Raw genomic sequence first — 22,234 nt, 5'->3', positions numbered from 1 at the left:
AGTCAGGATGGCCGAGCGGTCTTAGGCGCCAGACTCAAGCGAAAGCTTCCACGGTTGTGTGGTTAAGGAATTCTGGTCCTCGAATGAGGGCGTGGGTTCGAATCACACTCCTGACAAATTGTTTTCTTTTTGTTGTTAAGTTTTCATAAATGCACATAGTATCATATATTTTGTGCAGCTCAAAGAAAAAAGATCTTCAACTTCGATTTATATGTGAGACAACAATAACAATTATGAAATTTTGCTTGTTTTCACTTGACTCTTGTTGATTACCATTACTCGTAACATTGTATGTGATCAAGGTGCCTTCAAGTAGTCAGGATGGCCGAGCGGTCTAAGGCGCCAGACTCAAGCGAAAGCTTCCACGGTTGTGTGGTTGAGGAATTCTGGTCCTCGAATGAGGGCGTGGGTTCGAATCCCACTCTTGACAGGCTGTTTTATTTTTCTTGTTAACATATCCGAAATGCCCATAGTATCATATATTTTGTGCAGCTCAGGGGGGTAAAAATTCAACTTCGATTTATATGTGAGACAACAATAACAATTATGAAATTTTGTTTGTTTTCACTTGACTCTTGTTGATTACCATTACTCGTAACATTGTATGTGATCAAGGTGCCTTCAAGTAGTCAGGATGGCCGAGCGGTCTAAAGCGCCAGACTCAAGCGAAAGCTTCCACGGTTGTGTGGTTGAGGAATTCTGGTCCTCGAATGAGGGCGTGGGTTCGAATCCCACTCTTGACAGGCTGTTTTATTTTTCTTGTTAACATATCCGAAATGCCCATAGTATCATATATTTTGTGCAGCTCAGGGGGGTAAAAATTCAACTTCGATTTATATGTGAGACAACAATAACAATTATGAAATTTTGCTTGTTTTCACTTGACTCTTGTTGATTACCATTACTCGTAACATTGTATGTGATCAAGGTGGCTTCAGGTAGTCAGGATGGCCGAGCGGTCTAAAGCGCCAGACTCAAGCGAAAACTTCCACGGTTGTGTGGTTGAGGAATTCTGGTCCTCGAATGAGGGCGTGGGGTCGAATCCCACTCTTGACAGGCTGTTTTATTTTTCTTGTTAACATATTCGAAATGCCCATAGTATCATATATTTTGTGCAGCTCAGAGGGGTAAAAATTCAACTTCGATTTATATGTGAGACAACAATAATAATTATGAAATTTTGCTTGTTTTCACTTGACTCTTGTTGATTACCATTACTCGTAACATTGTATGTGATCAAGGTGCCTTCAAGTATGCAGGATGGCCGAGCGGTCTAAAGCGCCAGACTCAAGCGAAAGCTTCCACGGTTGTGTGGTTGAGGAATTCTGGTCCTCGAATGAGGGCGTGGGTTCGAATCCCACTCTTGACAGGCTGTTTTATTTTTCTTGTTAACATATCCGAAATGCCCATAGTATCATATATTTTGTGCAGCTCAGGGGGGTAAAAATTTAACTTCGATTTATATATGAGACAACAATAACAATTATGAAATTTTGCTTGTTTTCACTTGACTCTTGTTGATTACCATTACTCGTAACATTGTATGTGATCAAGGTGCCTTCAAGTAGTCAGGATGGCCGAGCGGTCTAAGGCGCCAGACTCAAGCGAAAGCTTCCACGGTTGTGTGGTTGAGGAATTCTGGTCCTCGAATGAGGGCGTGGGTTCGAATCCCACTCCTGACAAATTGTTTTCTTTTTGTTGTTAAGTTTTCATAAATGCACATAGTATCATATATTTTGTCCAGCTCAAAGAAAAAAGATCTTCAACTTCGATTTATATGTGAGACAACAATAACAATTATGAAATTTTGCTTGTTTTCACTTGACTCTTGTTGATTACCATTACTCGTAACATTGTATGTGATCAAGGTGCCTTCAAGTAGTCAGGATGGCCGAGCGGTCTAAGGCGCCAGACTCAAGCGAAAGCTTCCACGGTTGTGTGGTTGAGGAATTCTGGTCCTCGAATGAGGGCGTGGGTTCGAATCCCACTCCTGACAAATTGTTTTCTTTTTGTTGTTAAGTTTTCATAAATGCACATAGTATCATATATTTTGTCCAGCTCAAAGGAAAAAGATCTTCAACTTCGATTTATATGTGAGACAACAATAACAATTATGAAATTTTGCTTGTTTTCACTTGACTCTTGTTGATTACCATTACTCGTAACATTGTATGTGATCAAGGTGCCTTCAAGAAGTCAGGATGGCCGAGCTGTCTAAAGCACCTGACTCAAGCGAAAGCTTCCACGGTTGTGTGGTTGAGGAATTCTGGTCCTCGAATGAGGGCGTGGGTTCGAATCCCACTCTTGACAGGCTGTTTTATTTTTCTTGTTAACATATCCGAAATGCCCATAGTATCATATATTTTGTGCAGCTCAGGGGGGTAAAAATTGAACTTCGATTTATATGTGAGACAACAATAACAATTATGAAATTTTGCTTGTTTTCACTTGACTCTTGTTGATTACCATTACTCGTAACATTGTATGTGATCAAGGTGCTTTCAAGAAGTCAGGATGGCCGAGCGGTCTAAGGCGCCAGACACAAGCGAAAGCTTCCACGGTTGTGTGGTTGAGGAATTCTGGTCCTCGAATGAGGGCGTGGGTTCGATTCCCACTCTTGACAGGCTGTTTTATTTTTCTTGTTAACATATCCGAAATGCCCATAGTATCATATATTTTGTGCAGCTCAGGGGGGTAAAAATTCAACTTCGATTTATATGTGAGACAACAATAACAATTATGAAATTTTGCTTGTTTTCACTTGACTCTTGTTGATTACCATTACTCGTAACATTGTATGTGATCAAGGTGCCTTCAAGTAGTCAGGATGGCCGAGCGGTCTAAGGCGCCAGACTCAAGCGAAAGCTTCCACGGTTGTGTGGTTGAGGAATTCTGGTCCTCGAATGAGGGCGTGGGTTCGAATCCCACTTCTGACAAATTGTTTTCTTTTTGTTGTTAAGTTTTCATAAATGCACATAGTATCATATATTTTGTCCAGCTCAAAGAAAAAAGATCTTCAACTTCGATTTATATGTGAGACAACAATAACAATTATGAAATTTTGCTTGTTTTCACTTGACTCTTGTTGATTACCATTACTCGTAACATTGTATGTGATCAAGGTGCCTTCAAGTAGTCAGGATGGCCGAGCGGTCTAAGGCGCCAGACTCAAGCGAAAGCTTCCACGGTTGTGTGGTTGAGGAATTCTGGTCCTCGAATGAGGGCGTGGGTTCGAATCCCACTCTTGACAGGCTGTTTTATTTCTCTTGTTAACATATCCGAAATGCCCATAGTATCATATATTTTGTGCAGCTCAGGGGGGTAAAAATTCAACTTCGATTTATATGTGAGACAACAATAACAATTATGAAATTTTGCTTGTTTTCACTTGACTCTTGTTGATTACCATTACTCGTAACATTGTATGTGATCAAGGTGCCTTCAAGTAGTCAGGATGGCCGAGCGGTCTAAGGCGCCAGACTCAAGCGAAAGCTTCCACGGTTGTGTGGTTGAGGAATTCTGGTCCTCGAATGAGGGCGTGGGTTCGAATCCCACTCTTGACAGGCTGTTTTATTTTTCTTGTTAACATATCCGAAATGCCCATAGTATCATATATTTTGTGCAGCTCAGGGGGGTAAAAATTCAACTTCGATTTATATGTGAGACAACAATAACAATTATGAAATTTTGTTTGTTTTCACTTGACTCTTATTGATTACCATTACACGTAACATTGTATGTGATCAAGGTGCCTTCAAGTAGTCAGGATGGCCGAGCGGTCTAAAGCGCCAGACTCAAGCGAAAGCTTCCAGGGTTGTGTGGTTGAGGAATTCTGGTCCTCGAATGAGGGCGTGGGTTCGAATCCCACTCTTGACAGGCTGTTTTATTTTTCTTGTTAACATATCCGAAATGCCCATAGTATCATATATTTTGTGCAGCTCAGGGGGGTAAAAATTCAACTTCGATTTATATGTGAGACAACAATAACAATTATGAAATTTTGCTTGTTTTCACTTGACTCTTGTTGATTACCGTTACTCGTAACATTGTATGTGATCAAGGTGCCTTCAAGTAGTCCGGATGGCCGAGCGGTCTAAAGCGCCAGACTCAAGCGAAAGCTTCCACGGTTGTGTGGTTGAGGAATTCTGGTCCTCGAATGAGGGCGTGGGTTCGAATCCCACTCTTGAGAGGCTGTTTTATTTTTCTTGTTAACATATCCGAAATGCCCATAGTATCATATATTTTGTGCAGCTCAGGGGGGTAAAAATTCAACTTCGATTTATATGTGAGACAACAATAACAATTATGAAATTTTGCTTGTTTTCACTTGACTCTTGTTGATTACCATTACTCGTAACATTGTATGTGATCAAGGTGGCTTCAGGTAGTCAGGATGGCCGAGCGGTCTAAAGCGCCAGACTCAAGCGAAAGCTTCCACGGTTGTGTGGTTGAGGAATTCTGGTCCTCGAATGAGGGCGTGGGGTCGAATCCCACTCTTGACAGGCTGTTTTATTTTTCTTGTTAACATATTCGAAATGCCCATAGTATCATATATTTTGTGCAGCTCAGAGGGGTAAAAATTCAACTTCGATTTATATGTGAGACAACAATAATAATTATGAAATTTTGCTTGTTTTCACTTGACTCTTGTTGATTACCATTATTTGCAACATTGTATGTGATCAAGGTGCCTTCAAGTAGTCAGGATGGCCGAGCGGTCTAAAGCGCCAGACTCAAGCGAAAACTTCCACGGTTGTGTGGTTGAGGAATTCTGGTAATCGAATGAGGGCGTGGGTTCGAATCCCACTCCTGACAAATTGTTTTCTTTTTGTTGTTAAGTTTTTAAAAATGCACATAGTATCATATATTTTGTCCAGCTCAAAGAAAAAAGATCTTCAACTTCGATTTATATGTGAGACAACAATAACAATTATGAAATTTTGCTTGTTTTCACTTGACTCTTGTTGATTACCATTACTCGTAACATTGTATGTGATCAAGGTGCCTTCAAGTAGTCAGGATGGCCGAGCGGTCTAAAGCGCCAGACTCAAGCGAAAGCTTCCACGGTTGTGTGGTTGAGGAATTCTGGTCCTCGAATGAGGGCGTGGGTTCGAATCCCACTCCTGACAAATTGTTTTCTTTTTGTTGTTAAGTTTTCATAAATGCACATAGTAACATATATTTTGTCCAGCTCAAAGAAAAAAGATCTTCAACTTCGATTTATATGTGAGACAACAATAACAATTATGAAATTTTGCTTGTTTTCACTTGACTCTTGTTGATTACCATTACTCGTAACATTGTATGTGATCAAGGTGCCTTCAAGTAGTCAGGATGGCCGAGCGGTCTAAACCGCCAGACTCAAGCGAAAGCTTCCACGGTTGTGTGGTTGAGGAATTCTGGTCCTCGAATGAGGGCGTGGGTTCGAATCCCACTCTTGACAGGCTGTTTTATTTTTCTTGTTAACATATCCGAAATGCCCATAGTATCATATATTTTGTGCAGCTCAGGGGGGTAAAAATTGAACTTCGATTTATATGTGAGACAACAATAACAATTATGAAATTTTGCTTGTTTTCACTTGACTCTTGTTGATTACCATTACTCGTAACGTTGTATGTGATCAAGGTGCTTTCAAGAAGTCAGGATGGCCGAGCGGTCTAAGGCGCCAGACACAAGCGAAAGCTTCCACGGTTGTGTGGTTGAGGAATTCTGGTCCTCGAATGAGGGCGTGGGTTCGATTCCCACTCTTGACAGGCTGTTTTATTTTTCTTGTTAACATATCCGAAATGCCCATAGTATCATATATTTTGTGCAGCTCAGGGGGGTAAAAATTCAACTTCGATTTATATGTGAGACAACAATAACAATTATGAAATTTTGCTTGTTTTCACTTGACTCTTGTTGATTACCATTACTCGTAACATTGTATGTGATCAATGTGCCTTCAACTAGTCAGGATGGCCGAGCGGTCCAAAGCGCCAGACTCAAGCGAAAGCTTCCACGGTTGTGTGGTTGAGGAATTCTGGTCCTCGAATGAGGGCGTGGGTTCGAATCCCACTCTTGACAGGCTGTTTTATTTTTCTTGTTAACATATCCGAAATGCCCATAGAATCATATATTTTGTGCAGCTCAGGGGGGTAAAAATTCAACTTCGATTTATATGTGAGACAACAATAACAATTATGAAATTTTGCTTGTTTTCACTTGACTCTTGTTGATTACCATTAATTGTAACATTGTATGTGATCAAGGTGCCTTCAAGTAGTCAGGATGGCCGAGCGGTCTAAGGCGCCAGACTCAAGCGAAAGCTTCCACGGTTGTGTGGTTAAGGAATTCTGGTCCTCGAATGAGGGCGTGGGTTCGAATCACACTCCTGACAAATTGTTTTCTTTTTGTTGTTAAGTTTTCATAAATGCACATAGTATCATATATTTTGTCCAGCTCAAAGAAAAAAGATCTTCAACTTCGATTTATATGTGAGACAACAATAACAATTATGAAATTTTGCTTGTTTTCACTTGACTCTTGTTGATTACCATTACACGTAACATTGTATGTGATCAAGGTGCCTTCAAGTAGTCAGGATGGCCGAGCGGTCTAAGGCGCCAGACTCAAGCGAAAGCTTCCACGGTTGTGTGGTTGAGGAATTCTGATCCTCGAATGAGGGCGTGGGTTCGAATCCCACTCTTGACAGGCTGTTTTATTTCTCTTGTTAACATATCCATAGTATCATATATTTTGTGCAGCTCAGGGGGGTAAAAATTCAACTTCGATTTATATGTGAGACAACAATAACAATTATGAAATTTTGCTTGTTTTCACTTGACTCTTGTTGATTACCATTACTCGTAACATTGTATGTGATCAAGGTGCCTTCAAGTAGTCAGGATGGCCGAGCGGTCTAAAGCGCCAGACTCAAGCGAAAGCTTCCACGGTTGTGTGGTTGAGGAATTCTGGTCCTCGAATGAGGGCGTGGGTTCGAATCCCACTCTTGACAGGCTGTTTTATTTTTCTTGTTAACATATCCGAAATGCCCATAGAATCATATATTTTGTGCAGCTCAGGGGGGTATAAATTCAACTTCGATTTATATGTGAGACAACAATAACAATTATGAAATTTTGCTTGTTTTCACTTGACTCTTGTTGATTACCATTAATTGTAACATTGTATGTGATCAAGGTGCCTTCAAGTAGTCAGGATGGCCGAGCGGTCTAAGGCGCCAGACTCAAGCGAAAGCTTCCACGGTTGTGTGGTTAAGGAATTCTGGTCCTCGAATGAGGGCGTGGGTTCGAATCACACTCCTGACAAATTGTTTTCTTTTTGTTGTTAAGTTTTCATAAATGCACATAGTATCATATATTTTGTCCAGCTCAAAGAAAAAAGATCTTCAACTTCGATTTATATGTGAGACAACAATAACAATTATGAAATTTTGCTTGTTTTCACTTGACTCTTGTTGATTACCATTACTCGTAACATTGTATGTGATCAAGGTGCCTTCAAGTAGTCAGGATGGCCGAGCGGTCTAAGGCGCCAGACTCAAGCGAAAGCTTCCACGGTTGTGTGGTTGAGGAATTCTGGTCCTCGAATGAGGGCGTGGGTTCGAATCCCACTCTTGACAGGCTGTTTTATTTTTCTTGTTAACATATCCGAAATGCCCATAGTATCATATATTTTGTGCAGCTCAGGGGGGTAAAAATTCAACTTCGATTTATATGTGAGACAACAATAACAATTATGAAATTTTGTTTGTTTTCACTTGACTCTTATTGATTACCATTACTCGTAACATTGTATGTGATCAAGGTGCCTTCAAGTAGTCAGGATGGCCGAGCGGTCTAAAGCGCCAGACTCAAGCGAAAGCTTCCACGGTTGTGTGGTTGAGGAATTCTGGTCCTCGAATGAGGGCGTGGGTTCGAATCCCACTCTTGACAGGCTGTTTTATTTTTCTTGTTAACATATCCGAAATGCCCATAGTATCATATATTTTGTGCAGCTCAGGGGGGTAAAAATTCAACTTCGATTTATATGTGAGACAACAATAACAATTATGAAATTTTGCTTGTTTTCACTTGACTCTTGTTGATTACCGTTACTCGTAACATTGTATGTGATCAAGGTGCCTTCAAGTAGTCCGGATGGCCGAGCGGTCTAAAGCGCCAGACTCAAGCGAAAGCTTCCACGGTTGTGTGGTTGAGGAATTCTGGTCCTCGAATGAGGGCGTGGGTTCGAATCCCACTCTTGACAGGCTGTTTTATTTTTCTTGTTAACATATCCGAAATGCCCATAGTATCATATATTTTGTGCAGCTCAGGGGGGTAAAAATTGAACTTCGATTTATATGTGAGACAACAATAACAATTATGAAATTTTGCTTGTTTTCACTTGACTCTTGTTGATTACCATTACTCGTAACATTGTATGTGATCAAGGTGCTTTCAAGAAGTCAGGATGGCCGAGCGGTCTAAGGCGCCAGACTCAAGCGAAAGCTTCCACGGTTGTGTGGTTGAGGAATTCTGGTCCTCGAATGAGGGCGTGGGTTCGAATCCCACTCTTGACAGGCTGTTTTATTTCTCTTGTTAACATATCCGAAATGCCCATAGTATCATATATTTTGTGCAGCTCAGGGGGGTAAAAATTTAACTTCGATTTATATGTGAGACAACAATAACAATTATGAAATTTTGCTTGTTTTCACTTGACTCTTGTTGATTACCATTACTCGTAACATTGTATGTGATCAAGGTGCCTTCAAGTAGTCAGGATGGCCGAGCGGTCTAAGGCGCCAGACTCAAGCGAAAGCTTCCACGGTTGTGTGGTTGAGGAATTCTGGTCCTCGAATGAGGGCGTGGGTTCGAATCCCACTCTTGACAGGCTGTTTTATTTTTCTTGTTAACATATCCGAAATGCCCATAGTATCATATATTTTGTGCAGCTCAGGGGGGTAAAAATTCAACTTCGATTTATATGTGAGACAACAATAACAATTATGAAATTTTGTTTGTTTTCACTTGACTCTTATTGATTACCATTACACGTAACATTGTATGTGATCAAGGTGCCTTCAAGTAGTCAGGATGGCCGAGCGGTCTAAAGCGCCAGACTCAAGCGAAAGCTTCCACGGTTGTGTGGTTGAGGAATTCTGGTCCTCGAATGAGGGCGTGGGTTCGAATCCCACTCTTGACAGGCTGTTTTATTTTTCTTGTTAACATATCCGAAATGCCCATAGTATCATATATTTTGTGCAGCTCAGGGGGGTAAAAATTCAACTTCGATTTATATGTGAGACAACAATAACAATTATGAAATTTTGCTTGTTTTCACTTGACTCTTGTTGATTACCGTTACTCGTAACATTGTATGTGATCAAGGTGCCTTCAAGTAGTCCGGATGGCCGAGCGGTCTAAAGCGCCAGACTCAAGCGAAAGCTTCCACGGTTGTGTGGTTGAGGAATTCTGGTCCTCGAATGAGGGCGTGGGTTGGAATCCCACTCTTGAGAGGCTGTTTTATTTTTCTTGTTAACATATCCGAAATGCCCATAGTATCATATATTTTGTGCAGCTCAGGGGGGTAAAAATTCAACTTCGATTTATATGTGAGACAACAATAACAATTATGAAATTTTGCTTGTTTTCACTTGACTCTTGTTGATTACCATTACTCGTAACATTGTATGTGATCAAGGTGGCTTCAGGTAGTCAGGATGGCCGAGCGGTCTAAAGCGCCAGACTCAAGCGAAAGCTTCCACGGTTGTGTGGTTGAGGAATTCTGGTCCTCGAATGAGGGCGTGGGGTCGAATCCCACTCTTGACAGGCTGTTTTATTTTTCTTGTTAACATATTCGAAATGCCCATAGTATCATATATTTTGTGCAGCTCAGAGGGGTAAAAATTCAACTTCGATTTATATGTGAGACAACAATAATAATTATGAAATTTTGCTTGTTTTCACTTGACTCTTGTTGATTACCATTACTCGTAACATTGTATGTGATCAAGGTGCCTTCAAGTATGCAGGATGGCCGAGCGGTCTAAAGCGCCAGACTCAAGCGAAAGCTTCCACGGTTGTGTGGTTGAGGAATTCTGGTCCTCGAATGAGGGCGTGGGTTCGAATCCCACTCTTGACAGGCTGTTTTATTTTTCTTGTTAACATATCCGAAATGCCCATAGTATCATATATTTTGTGCAGCTCAGGGGGGTAAAAATTTAACTTCGATTTATATGTGAGACAACAATAACAATTATAAAATTTTGCTTGTTTTCACTTGACTCTTGTTGATTACCATTATTTGCAACATTGTATGTGATCAAGGTGCCTTCAAGTAGTCAGGATGGCCGAGCGGTCTAAGGCGCCAGACTCAAGCGAAAACTTCCACGGTTGTGTGGTTGAGGAATTCTGGTAATCGAATGAGGGCGTGGGTTCGAATCCCACTCCTGACAAATTGTTTTCTTTTTGTTGTTAAGTTTTTAAAAATGCACATAGTATCATATATTTTGTCCAGCTCAAAGAAAAAAGATCTTCAACTTCGATTTATATGTGAGACAACAATAACAATTATGAAATTTTGCTTGTTTTCACTTGACTCTTGTTGATTACCATTACTCGTAACATTGTATGTGATCAAGGTGCCTTCAAGTAGTCAGGATGGCCGAGCGGTCTAAAGCGCCAGACTCAAGCGAAAGCTTCCACGGTTGTGTGGTTGAGGAATTCTGGTCCTCGAATGAGGGCGTGGGTTCGAATTCCACTCCTGACAAATTGTTTTCTTTTTGTTGTTAAGTTTTCATAAATGCACATAGTAACATATATTTTGTCCAGCTCAAAGAAAAAAGATCTTCAACTTCGATTTATATGTGAGACAACAATAACAATTATGAAATTTTGCTTGTTTTCACTTGACTCTTGTTGATTACCATTACTCGTAACATTGTGTGTGATCAAGGTGCCTTCAAGTAGTCAGGATGGCCGAGCGGTCTAAACCGCCAGACTCAAGCGAAAGCTTCCACGGTTGTGTGGTTGAGGAATTCTGGTCCTCGAATGAGGGCGTGGGTTCGAATCCCACTCTTGACAGGCTGTTTTATTTTTCTTGTTAACATATCCGAAATGCCCATAGTATCATATATTTTGTGCAGCTCAGGGGGGTAAAAATTCAACTTCGATTTATATGTGAGACAACAATAACAATTATGAAATTTTGCTTGTTTTCACTTGACTCTTGTTGATTACCATTACTCGTAACATTGTATGTGATCAAGGTGGCTTCAGGTAGTCAGGATGGCCGAGCGGTCTAAAGCGCCAGACTCAAGCGAAAGCTTCCACGGTTGTGTGGTTGAGGAATTCTGGTCCTCGAATGAGGGCGTGGGGTCGAATCCCACTCTTGACAGGCTGTTTTATTTTTCTTGTTAACATATTCGAAATGCCCATAGTATCATATATTTTGTGCCGCTCAGAGGGGTAAAAATTCAACTTCGATTTATATGTGAGACAACAATAATAATTATGCAATTTTGCTAGTTTTCACTTGACTCTTGTTGATTACCATTACTCGTAACATTGTATGTGATCAAGGTGCCTTCAAGTATGCAGGATGGCCGAGCGGTCTAAAGCGCCAGACTCAAGCGAAAGCTTCCACGGTTGTGTGGTTGAGGAATTCTGGTCCTCAAATGAGGGCGGGGGTTCGAATCCCACTCTTGACAGGCTGTTTTATTTTTCTTGTTAACATATCCGAAATGCCCATAGTATCATATATTTTGTGCAGCTCAGGGGGGTAAAAATTCAACTTCGATTTATATGTGAGACAACAATAACAATTATGAAATTTTGCTTGTCTTCACTTGACTCTTGTTGATTACCATTACTCGTAACATTGTATGTGATCAAGGTGCCTTCAAGTAGTCAGGATGGCCGAGCGGTCCAAAGCGCCAGACTCAAGCGAAAGCTTCCACGGTTGTGTGGTTGAGGAATTCTGGTCCTCGAATGAGGGCGTGGGTTCGAATCCCACTCTTGACAGGCTGTTTTATTTTTCTTGTTAACATATCCGAAATGCCAATAGAATCATATATTTTGTGCAGCTCAGGGGGGTAAAAATTCAACTTCGATTTATATGTGAGACAACAATAACAATTATGAAATTTTGCTTGTTTTCACTTGACTCTTGTTGATTACCATTAATTGTAACATTGTATGTGATCAAGGTGCCTTCAAGTAGTCAGGATGGCCGAGCGGTCTAAGGCGCCAGACTCAAGCGAAAGCTTCCACGCTTGTGTGGTTAAGGAATTCTGGTACTCGAATGAGGGCGTGGGTTCGAATCACACTCCTGACAAATTGTTTTCTTTTTGTTGTTAAGTTTTCATAAATGCACATAGTATCATATATTTTGTCCAGCTCAAAGAAAAAAGATCTTCAACTTCGATTTATATGTGAGACAACAATAACAATTATGAAATTTTGCTCGTTTTCACTTGACTCTTGTTGATTACCATTACTCGTAACATTGTATGTGATCAAGGTGCCTTCAAGTAGTCAGGATGGCCGAGCGGTCTAAGGCGCCAGACTCAAGCGAAAGCTTCCACGGTTGTGTGGTTGAGGAATTCTGGTCCTCGAATGAGGGCGTGGGTTCGAATCCCACTCTTGACAGGCTGTTTTATTTCTCTTGTTAACATATCCGAAATGCCCATAGTATCATATATTTTGTGCAGCTCAGGGGGGTAAAAATTCAACTTCGATTTATATGTGAGACAACAATAACAATTATGAAATTTTGCTTGTTTTCACTTGACTCTTGTTGATTACCATTACTCGTAACATTGTATGTGATCAAGGTGCCTTCAAGTAGTCAGGATGGCCGAGCGGTCTAAGGCGCCAGACTCAAGCGAAAGCTTCCACGGTTGTGTGGTTGAGGAATTCTGGTCCTCGAATGAGGGCGTGGGTTCGAATCCCACTCTTGACAAGCTGTTTTATTTTTCTTGTTAACATATCCGAAATGCCCATAGTATCATATATTTTGTGCAGCTCAGGGGGGTAAAAATTCAACTTCGATTTATATGTGAGACAACAATAACAATTATGAAATTTTGTTTGTTTTCACTTGACTCTTATTGATTACCATTACTCGTAACATTGTATGTGATCAAGGTGCCTTCAAGTAGTCAGGATGGCCGAGCGGTCTAAAGCGCCAGACTCAAGCGAAAGCTTCCACGGTTGTGTGGTTGAGGAATTCTGGTCCTCGAATGAGGGCGTGGGTTCGAATCCCACTCTTGACAGGCTGTTTTATTTTTCTTGTTAACATATCCGAAATGCCCATAGTATCATATATTTTGTGCAGCTCAGGGGGGTAAAAATTCAACTTCGATTTATATGTGAGACAACAATAACAATTATGAAATTTTGCTTGTTTTCACTTGACTCTTGTTGATTACCGTTACTCGTAACATTGTATGTGATCAAGGTGCCTTCAAGTAGTCCGGATGGCCGAGCGGTCTAAAGCGCCAGACTCAAGCGAAAGCTTCCACGGTTGTGTGGTTGAGGAATTCTGGTCCTCGAATGAGGGCGTGGGTTCGAATCCCACTCTTGACAGGCTGTTTTTTTTTTCTTGTTAACATATCCGAAATGCCCATAGTATCATATATTTTGTGCAGCTCAGGGGGGTAAAAATTCAACTTCGATTTATATGTGAGACAACAATAACAATTATGAAATTTTGCTTGTTTTCACTTGACTCTTGTTGATTACCATTACTCGTAACATTGTATGTGATCAAGGTGGCTTCAGGTAGTCAGGATGGCCGAGCGGTCTAAAGCGCCAGACTCAAGCGAAAGCTTCCACGGTTGTGTGGTTGAGGAATTCTGGTCCTCGAATGAGGGCGTGGGGTCGAATCCCACTCTTGACAGGCTGTTTTATTTTTCTTGTTAACATATTCGAAATGCCCATAGTATCATATATTTTGTGCAGCTCAGAGGGGTAAAAATTCAACTTCGATTTATATGTGAGACAACAATAATAATTATGAAATTTTGCTTGTTTTCACTTGACTCTTGTTGATTACCATTACTCGTAACATTGTATGTGATCAAGGTGCCTTCAAGTATGCAGGATGGCCGAGCGGTCTAAAGCGCCAGACTCAAGCGAAAGCTTCCACGGTTGTGTGGTTGAGGAATTCTGGTCCTCGAATGAGGGCGTGGGTTCGAATCCCACTCTTGACAGGCTGTTTTATTTTTCTTGTTAACATATCCGAAATGCCCATAGTATCATATATTTTGTGCAGCTCAGGGGGGTAAAAATTTAACTTCGATTTATATGTGAGACAACAATAACAATTATGAAATTTTGCTTGTTTTCACTTGACTCTTGTTGATTACCATTACTCGTAACATTGTATGTGATCAAGGTGCCTTCAAGTAGTCAGGATGGCCGAGCGGTCTAAACCGCCAGACTCAAGCGAAAGCTTCCACGGTTGTGTGGTTGAGGAATTCTGGTCCTCGAATGAGGGCGTGGGTTCGAATCCCACTCTTGACAGGCTGTTTTATTTTTCTTGTTAACATATCCGAAATGCCCATAGTATCATATATTTTGTGCAGCTCAGGGGGGTAAAAATTCAACTTCGATTTATATGTGAGACAACAATAACAATTATGAAATTTTGCTTGTTTTCACTTGACTCTTGTTGATTACCATTACTCGTAACATTGTATGTGATCAAGGTGGCTTCAGGTAGTCAGGATGGCCGAGCGGTCTAAAGCGCCAGACTCAAGCGAAAGCTTCCACGGTTGTGTGGTTGAGGAATTCTGGTCCTCGAATGAGGGCGTGGGGTCGAATCCCACCCTTGACAGGCTGTTTTATTTTTCTTGTTAACATATTCGAAATGCCCATAGTATCATATATTTTGTGCCGCTCAGAGGGGTAAAAATTCAACTTCGATTTATATGTGAGACAACAATAATAATTATGCAATTTTGCTAGTTTTCACTTGACTCTTGTTGATTACCATTACTCGTAACATTGTATGTGATCAAGGTGCCTTCAAGTATGCAGGATGGCCGAGCGGTCTAAAGCGCCAGACTCAAGCGAAAGCTTCCACGGTTGTGTGGTTGAGGAATTCTGGTCCTCGAATGAGGGCGTGGGTTCGAATCCCACTCTTGACAGGCTGTTTTATTTTTCTTGTTAACATATCCGAAATGCCCATAGTATCATATATTTTGTGCAGCTCAGGGGGGTAAAAATTCAACTTCGATTTATATGTGAGACAACAATAACAATTATGAAATTTTGCTTGTCTTCACTTGACTCTTGTTGATTACCATTACTCGTAACATTGTATGTGATCAAGGTGCCTTCAAGTAGTCAGGATGGCCGAGCGGTCCAAAGCGCCAGACTCAAGCGAAAGCTTCCACGGTTGTGTGGTTGAGGAATTCTGGTCCTCGAATGAGGGCGTGGGTTCGAATCCCACTCTTGACAGGCATTTTTATTTCTCTTGTTAACATATCCGAAATGCCAATAGAATCATATATTTTGTGCAGCTCAGGGGGGTAAAAATCCAACTTCGATTTATATGTGAGACAACAATAACAATTATGAAATTTTGCTTGTTTTCACTTGACTCTTGTTGATTACCATTACTCGTAACATTGTATGTGATCAAGGTGCCTTCAAGTAGTCAGGATGGCCGAGCGGTCTAAGGCGCCAGACTCAAGCGAAAGCTTCCACGGTTGTGTGGTTAAGGAATTCTGGTACTCGAATGAGGGCGTGGGTTCGAATCACACTCCTGACAAATTGTTTTCTTTTTGTTGTTAAGTTTTCATAAATGCACATAGTATCATATATTTTGTCCAGCTCAAAGAAAAAAGATCTTCAACTTCGATTTATATGTGAGACAACAATAACAATTATGAAATTTTGCTCGTTTTCACTTGACTCTTGTTGATTACCATTACTCGTAACATTGTATGTGATCAAGGTGCCTTCAAGTAGTCAGGATGGCCGAGCGGTCTAAGGCGCCAGACTCAAGCGAAAGCTTCCACGGTTGTGTGGTTGAGGAATTCTGGTCCTCGAATGAGGGCGTGGGTTCGAATCCCACTCTTGACAGGCTGTTTTATTTTTCTTGTTAACATATCCGAAATGCCCATAGCATCATATATTTTGTGCAGCTCAGGGGGGTAAAAATTCAACTTCGATTTATATGTGAGACAACAATAACAATTATGAAATTTTGTTTGTTTTCACTTGACTCTTGTTGATTACCATTACTCGTACCATTGTATGTGATCAAGGTGCCTTCAAGTAGTCAGGATGGCCGAGCGGTCTAAAGCGCCAGACTCAATCGAAAGCTTCTACGGTTGTGTGGTTGAGGAATTCTGGTCCTCGAATGAGGGCGTGGGTTCGAATCCCACTCTTGACAGGCTGTTTTATTTTTCTTGTTAACATATCCGAAATGCCCATAGTATCATAAATTTTGTGCAGCTCAGGGGGGTAAAAATTCAACTTCGATTTATATGTGAGACAACAATAACAATTATGAAATTTTGCTTGTTTTCACTTGACTCTTGTTGATTACCGTTACTCGTAACATTGTATGTGATCAAGGTGCCTTCAAGTAGTCAGGATGGCCGAGCGGTCTAAAGCGCCAGACTCAAGCGAAAGCTTCCACGGTTGTGTGGTTGAGGAATTCTGGTCCTCGAATGAGGGCGTGGGTTGGAATCCCACTCCTGACAAATTGTTTTCTTTTTGTTGTTAAGTTTTCATAAATGCACATAGTAACATATATTTTGTCCAGCTCAAAGAAAAAAGATCTTCAACTTCGATTTATATGTGAGACAACAATAACAATTATGAAATTTTGCTTGTTTTCACTTGACTCTTGTTGATTACCATTACTCGTAACATTGTATGTGATCAAGGTGCCTTCAAGTAGTCAGGATGGCCGAGCGGTCTAAAGCGCCAGACTCAAGCGAAAGCTTCCACGGTTGTGTGGTTGAGGAATTCTGGTCCTCGAATGAGGGCGTGGGTTCGAATCCCACTCTTGACAGGCTGTTTTATTTTTCTTGTTAACATATCCGAAATGCCCATAGTATCATATATTTTGTGCAGCTCAGGGGGGTAAAAATTCAACTTCTTTTTATATGTGAGACAACAATAACAATTATGAAATTTTGCTTGTTTTCACTTGACTCTTGTTGATTACCATTACTCGTAACATTGTATGTGATCAAGGTGGCTTCAGGTAGTCAGGATGGCCGAGCGGTCTAAAGCGCCAGACTCAAGCGAAAGCTTCCACGGTTGTGTGGTTGAGGAATTCTGGTCCTCGAATGAGGGCGTGGGGTCGAATCCCACTCTTGACAGGCTGTTTTATTTTTCTTGTTAACATATTCGAAATGCCCATAGTATCATATATTTTGTGCTGTTCAGAGGGGTAAAAATTCAACTTCGATTTATATGTGAGACAACAATAATAATTATGAAATTTTGCTTGTTTTCACTTGACTCTTGTTGATTACCATTACTCGTAACATTGTATGTGATCAAGGTGCCTTCAAGTATGCAGGATGGCCGAGCGGTCTAAAGCGCCAGACTCAAGCGAAAGCTTCCACGGTTGTGTGGTTGAGGAATTCTGGTCCTCGAATGAGGGCGTGGGTTCGAATCCCACTCTTGACAGGCTGTTTTATTTTTCTTGTTAACATATCCGAAATGCCCATAGTATCATATATTTTGTGCAGCTCAGGGGGGTAAAAATTCAACTTCGATTTATATGTGAGACAACAATAACAATTATGAAATTTTGCTTGTTTTCACTTGACTCTTGTTGATTACCATTACTCGTAACATTGTATGTGATCAAGGTGCCTTCAAGTAGTCAGGATGGCCGAGCGGTCTAAAGCGCCAGACTCAAGCGAAAGCTTCCACGGTTGTGTGGTTGAGGAATTCTGGTCCTCGAATGAGGGCGTGGGTTCGAATCCCACTCTTGACAGGCTGTTTTATTTCTCTTGTTAACATATCCGAAATGCCAATAGAATCATATATTTTGTGCAGCTCAGGGGGGTAAAAATCCAACTTCGATTTATATGTGAGACAACAATAACAATTATGAAATTTTGCTTGTTTTCACTTGACTCTTGTTGATTACCATTACTCGTAACATTGTATGTGATCAAGATGCCTTCAAGTAGTCAGGATGGCCGAGCGGTCTAAGGCGCCAGACTCAAGCGAAAGCTTCCACGGTTGTGTGGTTAAGGAATTCTGGTACTCGAATGAGGGCGTGGGTTCGAATCACACTCCTGACAAATTGTTTTCTTTTTGTTGTTAAGTTTTCATAAATGCACATAGTATCATATATTTTGTCCAGCTCAAAGAAAAAAGATCTTCAACTTCGATTTATATGTGAGACAACAATAACAATTATGAAATTTTGCTCGTTTTCACTTGACTCTTGTTGATTACCATTACTCGTAACATTGTATGTGATCAAGGTGCCTTCAAGTAGTCAGGATGGCCGAGCGGTCTAAGGCGCCAGACTCAAGCGAAAGCTTCCACGGTTGTGTGGTTGAGGAATTCTGGTCCTCGAATGAGGGCGTGGGTTCGAATCCCACTCTTGACAGGCTGTTTTATTTTTCTTGTTAACATATCCGAAATGCCCATAGCATCATATATTTTGTGCAGCTCAGGGGGGTAAAAATTCAACTTCGATTTATATGTGAGACAACAATAACAATTATGAAATTTTGTTTGTTTTCACTTGACTCTTGTTGATTACCATTACTCGTACCATTGTATGTGATCAAGGTGCCTTCAAGTAGTCAGGATGGCCGAGCGGTCTAAAGCGCCAGACTCAATCGAAAGCTTCTACGGTTGTGTGGTTGAGGAATTCTGGTCCTCGAATGAGGGCGTGGGTTCGAATCCCACTCTTGACAGGCTGTTTTATTTTTCTTGTTAACATATCCGAAATGCCCATAGTATCATAAATTTTGTGCAGCTCAGGGGGGTAAAAATTCAACTTCGATTTATATGTGAGACAACAATAACAATTATGAAATTTTGCTTGTTTTCACTTGACTCTTGTTGATTACCGTTACTCGTAACATTGTATGTGATCAAGGTGCCTTCAAGTAGTCAGGATGGCCGAGCGGTCTAAAGCGCCAGACTCAAGCGAAAGCTTCCACGGTTGTGTGGTTGAGGAATTCTGGTCCTCGAATGAGGGCGTGGGTTGGAATCCCACTCCTGACAAATTGTTTTCTTTTTGTTGTTAAGTTTTCATAAATGCACATAGTAACATATATTTTGTCCAGCTCAAAGAAAAAAGATCTTCAACTTCGATTTATATGTGAGACAACAATAACAATTATGAAATTTTGCTTGTTTTCACTTGACTCTTGTTGATTACCATTACTCGTAACATTGTATGTGATCAAGGTGCCTTCAAGTAGTCAGGATGGCCGAGCGGTCTAAAGCGCCAGACTCAAGCGAAAGCTTCCACGGTTGTGTGGTTGAGGAATTCTGGTCCTCGAATGAGGGCGTGGGTTCGAATCCCACTCTTGACAGGCTGTTTTATTTTTCTTGTTAACATATCCGAAATGCCCATAGTATCATATATTTTGTGCAGCTCAGGGGGGTAAAAATTCAACTTCGATTTATATGTGAGACAACAATAACAATTATGAAATTTTGCTTGTTTTCACTTGACTCTTGTTGATTACCATTACTCGTAACATTGTATGTGATCAAGGTGGCTTCAGGTAGTCAGGATGGCCGAGCGGTCTAAAGCGCCAGACTCAAGCGAAAGCTTCCACGGTTGTGTGGTTGAGGAATTCTGGTCCTCGAATGAGGGCGTGGGGTCGAATCCCACTCTTGACAGGCTGTTTTATTTTTCTTGTTAACATATTCGAAATGCCCATAGTATCATATATTTTGTGCCGTTCAGAGGGGTAAAAATTCAACTTCGATTTATATGTGAGACAACAATAATAATTATGAAATTTTGCTTGTTTTCACTTGACTCTTGTTGATTACCATTACTCGTAACATTGTATGTGATCAAGGTGCCTTCAAGTATGCAGGATGGCCGAGCGGTCTAAAGCGCCAGACTCAAGCGAAAGCTTCCACGGTTGTGTGGTTGAGGAATTCTGGTCCTCGAATGAGGGCGTGGGTTCGAATCCCACTCTTGACAGGCTGTTTTATTTTTCTTGTTAACATATCCGAAATGCCCATAGTATCATATATTTTGTGCAGCTCAGGGGGGTAAAAATTCAACTTCGATTTATATGTGAGACAACAATAACAATTATGAAATTTTGCTTGTTTTCACTTGACTCTTGTTGATTACCATTACTCGTAACATTGTATGTGATCAAGGTGCCTTCAAGTAGTCAGGATGGCCGAGCGGTCCTAAGCGCCAGACTCAAGCGAAAGTTTCCACGGTTGTGTGGTTGAGGAATTCTGGTCCTCGAATGAGGGCGTGGGTTCGAATCCCACTCTTGATAGGCTGTTTTATTTTTCTTGTTAACATATCCGAAATGCCAATAGAATCATATATTTTGTGCAGCTCAGGGGGTAAAAATTCAACTTCGATTTATATGTGAGACAACAATAACAATTATGAAATTTTGCTTGTTTTCACTTGACTCTTGTTGATTACCATTAATTGTAACATTGTATGTGATCAAGGTGCCTTCAAGTAGTCAGGATGGCCGAGCGGTCTAAGGCGCCAGACTCAAGCGAAAGCTTCCACGGTTGTGTGGTTAAGGAATTCTGGTCTTCGAATGAGGGCGTGGGTTCGAATCACACTCCTGACAAATTGTTTTCTTTATGTTGTTAAGTTTTCATAAATGCACATAGTATCATATATTTTGTCCAGCTCAAAGAAAAAAGATCTTCAACTTCGATTTATATGTGAGACAACAATAACAATTATGAAATTTTGCTCGTTTTCACTTGACTCTTGTTGATTACCATTACTCGTAACATTGTATGTGATCAAGGTGCCTTCAAGTAGTCAGGATGGCCGAGCGGTCTAAGGCGCCAGACTCAAGCGACAGCTTCCACGGTTGTGTGGTTGAGGAATTCTGGTCCTCGAATGAGGGCGTGGGTTCGAATCCCACACTTGACAGGCTGTTTTATTTTTCTTGTTAACATATCCGAAATGCCCATAGCATCATATATTTTGTGCAGCTCAGGGGGGTAAAAATTCAACTTCGATTTATATGTGAGACAAAAATAACAATTATGAAATTTTGTTTGTTTTCATTTGACTCTTGTTGATTACCATTACTCGTAACATTGTATGTGATCAAGGTGCCTTCAAGTAGTCAGGATGGCCGAGCGGTCTAAAGCGCCAGACTCAAGCGAAAGCTTCCACGGTTGTGTGGTTGAGGAATTCTGGTCCTCGAATGAGGGCGTGGGTTCGAATCCCACTCTTGACAGGCTGTTTTATTTTTCTTGTTAACATATCCGAAATGCCCATAGTATCATATATTTTGTGCAGCTCAGGGGGGTAAAAATTCAACTTCGATTTATATGTGAGACAACAATAACAATTATGAAATTTTGCTTGTTTTCACTTGACTCTTGTTGATTACCGTTACTCGTAACATTGTATGTGATCAAGGTGCCTTCAAGTAGTCCGGATGGCCGAGCGGTCTAAAGCGCCAGACTCAAGCGAAAGCTTCCACGGTTGTGTGGTTGAGGAATTCTGGTCCTCGAATGAGGGCGTGGGTTCGAATCCCACTCTTGACAGGCTGTTTTATTTTTCTTGTTAACATATCCGAAATGCCCATAGTATCATATATTTTGTGCAGCTCAGGGGGGTAAAAATTCAACTTCGATTTATATGTGAGACAACAATAACAATTATGAAATTTTGCTTGTTTTCACTTGACTCTTGTTGATTACCATTACTCGTAACATTGTATGTGATCAAGGTGGCTTCAGGTAGTCAGGATGGCCGAGCGGTCTAAAGCGCCAGACTCCAGCGAAAGCTTCCACGGTTGTGTGGTTGAGGAATTCTGGTCCTCGAATGAGGGCGTGGGGTCGAATCCCACTCTTGACAGGCTGTTTTATTTTTCTTGTTAACATATTCGAAATGCCCATAGTATCATATATTTTGTGCAGCTCAGAGGGGTAAAAATTCAACTTCGATTTATATGTGAGACAACAATAATAATTATGAAATTTTGCTTGTTTTCACTTGACTCTTGTTGATTACCATTACTCGTAACATTGTATGTGATCAAGGTGCCTTCAAGTATGCA

At 40.9% G+C, this 22,234-nt stretch overlaps 39 non-coding genes across 39 annotated transcripts; all 39 read left to right on the top strand.

Annotated features, from left to right (window-relative positions):
- The first annotated feature begins 315 nt into the window (after nt 1-315).
- TRNAL-CAA (transfer RNA leucine (anticodon CAA)) lies at nt 316-430 on the top strand. Its single transcript has 2 exons — nt 316-353; nt 385-430. It is a non-coding gene; the product is annotated as a tRNA-Leu (tRNA).
- Nucleotides 431-628: 198 nt separating this feature from the next.
- On the top strand, nt 629-743 carry TRNAL-CAA (transfer RNA leucine (anticodon CAA)). Its single transcript has 2 exons — nt 629-666; nt 698-743. It is a non-coding gene; the product is annotated as a tRNA-Leu (tRNA).
- Nucleotides 744-1,567: 824 nt separating this feature from the next.
- TRNAL-CAA (transfer RNA leucine (anticodon CAA)) lies at nt 1,568-1,682 on the top strand. Its single transcript has 2 exons — nt 1,568-1,605; nt 1,637-1,682. It is a non-coding gene; the product is annotated as a tRNA-Leu (tRNA).
- A 199-nt stretch (nt 1,683-1,881) lies between these two features.
- On the top strand, nt 1,882-1,996 carry TRNAL-CAA (transfer RNA leucine (anticodon CAA)). The gene is made up of 2 exons: nt 1,882-1,919; nt 1,951-1,996. It is a non-coding gene; the product is annotated as a tRNA-Leu (tRNA).
- Nucleotides 1,997-2,508: 512 nt separating this feature from the next.
- On the top strand, nt 2,509-2,623 carry TRNAL-CAA (transfer RNA leucine (anticodon CAA)). Its single transcript has 2 exons — nt 2,509-2,546; nt 2,578-2,623. It is a non-coding gene; the product is annotated as a tRNA-Leu (tRNA).
- A 198-nt stretch (nt 2,624-2,821) lies between these two features.
- TRNAL-CAA (transfer RNA leucine (anticodon CAA)) lies at nt 2,822-2,936 on the top strand. The gene is made up of 2 exons: nt 2,822-2,859; nt 2,891-2,936. It is a non-coding gene; the product is annotated as a tRNA-Leu (tRNA).
- A 199-nt stretch (nt 2,937-3,135) lies between these two features.
- On the top strand, nt 3,136-3,250 carry TRNAL-CAA (transfer RNA leucine (anticodon CAA)). Its single transcript has 2 exons — nt 3,136-3,173; nt 3,205-3,250. It is a non-coding gene; the product is annotated as a tRNA-Leu (tRNA).
- A 198-nt stretch (nt 3,251-3,448) lies between these two features.
- On the top strand, nt 3,449-3,563 carry TRNAL-CAA (transfer RNA leucine (anticodon CAA)). The gene is made up of 2 exons: nt 3,449-3,486; nt 3,518-3,563. It is a non-coding gene; the product is annotated as a tRNA-Leu (tRNA).
- A 198-nt stretch (nt 3,564-3,761) lies between these two features.
- Nucleotides 3,762-3,876, top strand: TRNAL-CAA (transfer RNA leucine (anticodon CAA)). Its single transcript has 2 exons — nt 3,762-3,799; nt 3,831-3,876. It is a non-coding gene; the product is annotated as a tRNA-Leu (tRNA).
- A 1,138-nt stretch (nt 3,877-5,014) lies between these two features.
- Nucleotides 5,015-5,129, top strand: TRNAL-CAA (transfer RNA leucine (anticodon CAA)). Its single transcript has 2 exons — nt 5,015-5,052; nt 5,084-5,129. It is a non-coding gene; the product is annotated as a tRNA-Leu (tRNA).
- A 512-nt stretch (nt 5,130-5,641) lies between these two features.
- On the top strand, nt 5,642-5,756 carry TRNAL-CAA (transfer RNA leucine (anticodon CAA)). The gene is made up of 2 exons: nt 5,642-5,679; nt 5,711-5,756. It is a non-coding gene; the product is annotated as a tRNA-Leu (tRNA).
- Nucleotides 5,757-5,954: 198 nt separating this feature from the next.
- TRNAL-CAA (transfer RNA leucine (anticodon CAA)) lies at nt 5,955-6,069 on the top strand. Its single transcript has 2 exons — nt 5,955-5,992; nt 6,024-6,069. It is a non-coding gene; the product is annotated as a tRNA-Leu (tRNA).
- A 198-nt stretch (nt 6,070-6,267) lies between these two features.
- Nucleotides 6,268-6,382, top strand: TRNAL-CAA (transfer RNA leucine (anticodon CAA)). The gene is made up of 2 exons: nt 6,268-6,305; nt 6,337-6,382. It is a non-coding gene; the product is annotated as a tRNA-Leu (tRNA).
- Nucleotides 6,383-6,581: 199 nt separating this feature from the next.
- Nucleotides 6,582-6,696, top strand: TRNAL-CAA (transfer RNA leucine (anticodon CAA)). The gene is made up of 2 exons: nt 6,582-6,619; nt 6,651-6,696. It is a non-coding gene; the product is annotated as a tRNA-Leu (tRNA).
- A 189-nt stretch (nt 6,697-6,885) lies between these two features.
- On the top strand, nt 6,886-7,000 carry TRNAL-CAA (transfer RNA leucine (anticodon CAA)). The gene is made up of 2 exons: nt 6,886-6,923; nt 6,955-7,000. It is a non-coding gene; the product is annotated as a tRNA-Leu (tRNA).
- A 198-nt stretch (nt 7,001-7,198) lies between these two features.
- TRNAL-CAA (transfer RNA leucine (anticodon CAA)) lies at nt 7,199-7,313 on the top strand. The gene is made up of 2 exons: nt 7,199-7,236; nt 7,268-7,313. It is a non-coding gene; the product is annotated as a tRNA-Leu (tRNA).
- A 199-nt stretch (nt 7,314-7,512) lies between these two features.
- On the top strand, nt 7,513-7,627 carry TRNAL-CAA (transfer RNA leucine (anticodon CAA)). Its single transcript has 2 exons — nt 7,513-7,550; nt 7,582-7,627. It is a non-coding gene; the product is annotated as a tRNA-Leu (tRNA).
- A 198-nt stretch (nt 7,628-7,825) lies between these two features.
- On the top strand, nt 7,826-7,940 carry TRNAL-CAA (transfer RNA leucine (anticodon CAA)). The gene is made up of 2 exons: nt 7,826-7,863; nt 7,895-7,940. It is a non-coding gene; the product is annotated as a tRNA-Leu (tRNA).
- Nucleotides 7,941-8,451: 511 nt separating this feature from the next.
- TRNAL-CAA (transfer RNA leucine (anticodon CAA)) lies at nt 8,452-8,566 on the top strand. Its single transcript has 2 exons — nt 8,452-8,489; nt 8,521-8,566. It is a non-coding gene; the product is annotated as a tRNA-Leu (tRNA).
- Nucleotides 8,567-8,764: 198 nt separating this feature from the next.
- TRNAL-CAA (transfer RNA leucine (anticodon CAA)) lies at nt 8,765-8,879 on the top strand. The gene is made up of 2 exons: nt 8,765-8,802; nt 8,834-8,879. It is a non-coding gene; the product is annotated as a tRNA-Leu (tRNA).
- A 198-nt stretch (nt 8,880-9,077) lies between these two features.
- On the top strand, nt 9,078-9,192 carry TRNAL-CAA (transfer RNA leucine (anticodon CAA)). Its single transcript has 2 exons — nt 9,078-9,115; nt 9,147-9,192. It is a non-coding gene; the product is annotated as a tRNA-Leu (tRNA).
- Nucleotides 9,193-10,329: 1,137 nt separating this feature from the next.
- On the top strand, nt 10,330-10,444 carry TRNAL-CAA (transfer RNA leucine (anticodon CAA)). Its single transcript has 2 exons — nt 10,330-10,367; nt 10,399-10,444. It is a non-coding gene; the product is annotated as a tRNA-Leu (tRNA).
- A 1,452-nt stretch (nt 10,445-11,896) lies between these two features.
- On the top strand, nt 11,897-12,011 carry TRNAL-CAA (transfer RNA leucine (anticodon CAA)). The gene is made up of 2 exons: nt 11,897-11,934; nt 11,966-12,011. It is a non-coding gene; the product is annotated as a tRNA-Leu (tRNA).
- A 198-nt stretch (nt 12,012-12,209) lies between these two features.
- On the top strand, nt 12,210-12,324 carry TRNAL-CAA (transfer RNA leucine (anticodon CAA)). Its single transcript has 2 exons — nt 12,210-12,247; nt 12,279-12,324. It is a non-coding gene; the product is annotated as a tRNA-Leu (tRNA).
- A 199-nt stretch (nt 12,325-12,523) lies between these two features.
- Nucleotides 12,524-12,638, top strand: TRNAL-CAA (transfer RNA leucine (anticodon CAA)). The gene is made up of 2 exons: nt 12,524-12,561; nt 12,593-12,638. It is a non-coding gene; the product is annotated as a tRNA-Leu (tRNA).
- A 198-nt stretch (nt 12,639-12,836) lies between these two features.
- Nucleotides 12,837-12,951, top strand: TRNAL-CAA (transfer RNA leucine (anticodon CAA)). Its single transcript has 2 exons — nt 12,837-12,874; nt 12,906-12,951. It is a non-coding gene; the product is annotated as a tRNA-Leu (tRNA).
- A 198-nt stretch (nt 12,952-13,149) lies between these two features.
- TRNAL-CAA (transfer RNA leucine (anticodon CAA)) lies at nt 13,150-13,264 on the top strand. Its single transcript has 2 exons — nt 13,150-13,187; nt 13,219-13,264. It is a non-coding gene; the product is annotated as a tRNA-Leu (tRNA).
- Nucleotides 13,265-15,340: 2,076 nt separating this feature from the next.
- On the top strand, nt 15,341-15,455 carry TRNAL-CAA (transfer RNA leucine (anticodon CAA)). The gene is made up of 2 exons: nt 15,341-15,378; nt 15,410-15,455. It is a non-coding gene; the product is annotated as a tRNA-Leu (tRNA).
- Nucleotides 15,456-15,653: 198 nt separating this feature from the next.
- Nucleotides 15,654-15,768, top strand: TRNAL-CAA (transfer RNA leucine (anticodon CAA)). Its single transcript has 2 exons — nt 15,654-15,691; nt 15,723-15,768. It is a non-coding gene; the product is annotated as a tRNA-Leu (tRNA).
- Nucleotides 15,769-15,967: 199 nt separating this feature from the next.
- On the top strand, nt 15,968-16,082 carry TRNAL-CAA (transfer RNA leucine (anticodon CAA)). Its single transcript has 2 exons — nt 15,968-16,005; nt 16,037-16,082. It is a non-coding gene; the product is annotated as a tRNA-Leu (tRNA).
- An 825-nt stretch (nt 16,083-16,907) lies between these two features.
- TRNAL-CAA (transfer RNA leucine (anticodon CAA)) lies at nt 16,908-17,022 on the top strand. The gene is made up of 2 exons: nt 16,908-16,945; nt 16,977-17,022. It is a non-coding gene; the product is annotated as a tRNA-Leu (tRNA).
- An 824-nt stretch (nt 17,023-17,846) lies between these two features.
- On the top strand, nt 17,847-17,961 carry TRNAL-CAA (transfer RNA leucine (anticodon CAA)). Its single transcript has 2 exons — nt 17,847-17,884; nt 17,916-17,961. It is a non-coding gene; the product is annotated as a tRNA-Leu (tRNA).
- Nucleotides 17,962-18,159: 198 nt separating this feature from the next.
- Nucleotides 18,160-18,274, top strand: TRNAL-CAA (transfer RNA leucine (anticodon CAA)). Its single transcript has 2 exons — nt 18,160-18,197; nt 18,229-18,274. It is a non-coding gene; the product is annotated as a tRNA-Leu (tRNA).
- A 199-nt stretch (nt 18,275-18,473) lies between these two features.
- TRNAL-CAA (transfer RNA leucine (anticodon CAA)) lies at nt 18,474-18,588 on the top strand. Its single transcript has 2 exons — nt 18,474-18,511; nt 18,543-18,588. It is a non-coding gene; the product is annotated as a tRNA-Leu (tRNA).
- Nucleotides 18,589-19,413: 825 nt separating this feature from the next.
- Nucleotides 19,414-19,528, top strand: TRNAL-CAA (transfer RNA leucine (anticodon CAA)). Its single transcript has 2 exons — nt 19,414-19,451; nt 19,483-19,528. It is a non-coding gene; the product is annotated as a tRNA-Leu (tRNA).
- Nucleotides 19,529-20,664: 1,136 nt separating this feature from the next.
- On the top strand, nt 20,665-20,779 carry TRNAL-CAA (transfer RNA leucine (anticodon CAA)). The gene is made up of 2 exons: nt 20,665-20,702; nt 20,734-20,779. It is a non-coding gene; the product is annotated as a tRNA-Leu (tRNA).
- Nucleotides 20,780-20,978: 199 nt separating this feature from the next.
- Nucleotides 20,979-21,093, top strand: TRNAL-CAA (transfer RNA leucine (anticodon CAA)). The gene is made up of 2 exons: nt 20,979-21,016; nt 21,048-21,093. It is a non-coding gene; the product is annotated as a tRNA-Leu (tRNA).
- Nucleotides 21,094-21,291: 198 nt separating this feature from the next.
- On the top strand, nt 21,292-21,406 carry TRNAL-CAA (transfer RNA leucine (anticodon CAA)). The gene is made up of 2 exons: nt 21,292-21,329; nt 21,361-21,406. It is a non-coding gene; the product is annotated as a tRNA-Leu (tRNA).
- A 511-nt stretch (nt 21,407-21,917) lies between these two features.
- TRNAW-CCA (transfer RNA tryptophan (anticodon CCA)) lies at nt 21,918-22,032 on the top strand. Its single transcript has 2 exons — nt 21,918-21,955; nt 21,987-22,032. It is a non-coding gene; the product is annotated as a tRNA-Trp (tRNA).
- The last annotated feature ends 202 nt before the right edge of the window (nt 22,033-22,234 follow it).

Source organism: Lepisma saccharinum, unplaced genomic scaffold (genome assembly GCF_977018435.1).
Source record: "Lepisma saccharinum unplaced genomic scaffold, izLepSacc3.1 HAP1_SCAFFOLD_702, whole genome shotgun sequence".
Taxonomy (NCBI): domain Eukaryota; kingdom Metazoa; phylum Arthropoda; class Insecta; order Zygentoma; family Lepismatidae; genus Lepisma; species Lepisma saccharinum.
The sequence above is the reverse complement of the archived record's forward strand: the minus strand, read 5'-3'. Positions and strand labels throughout refer to the sequence as shown.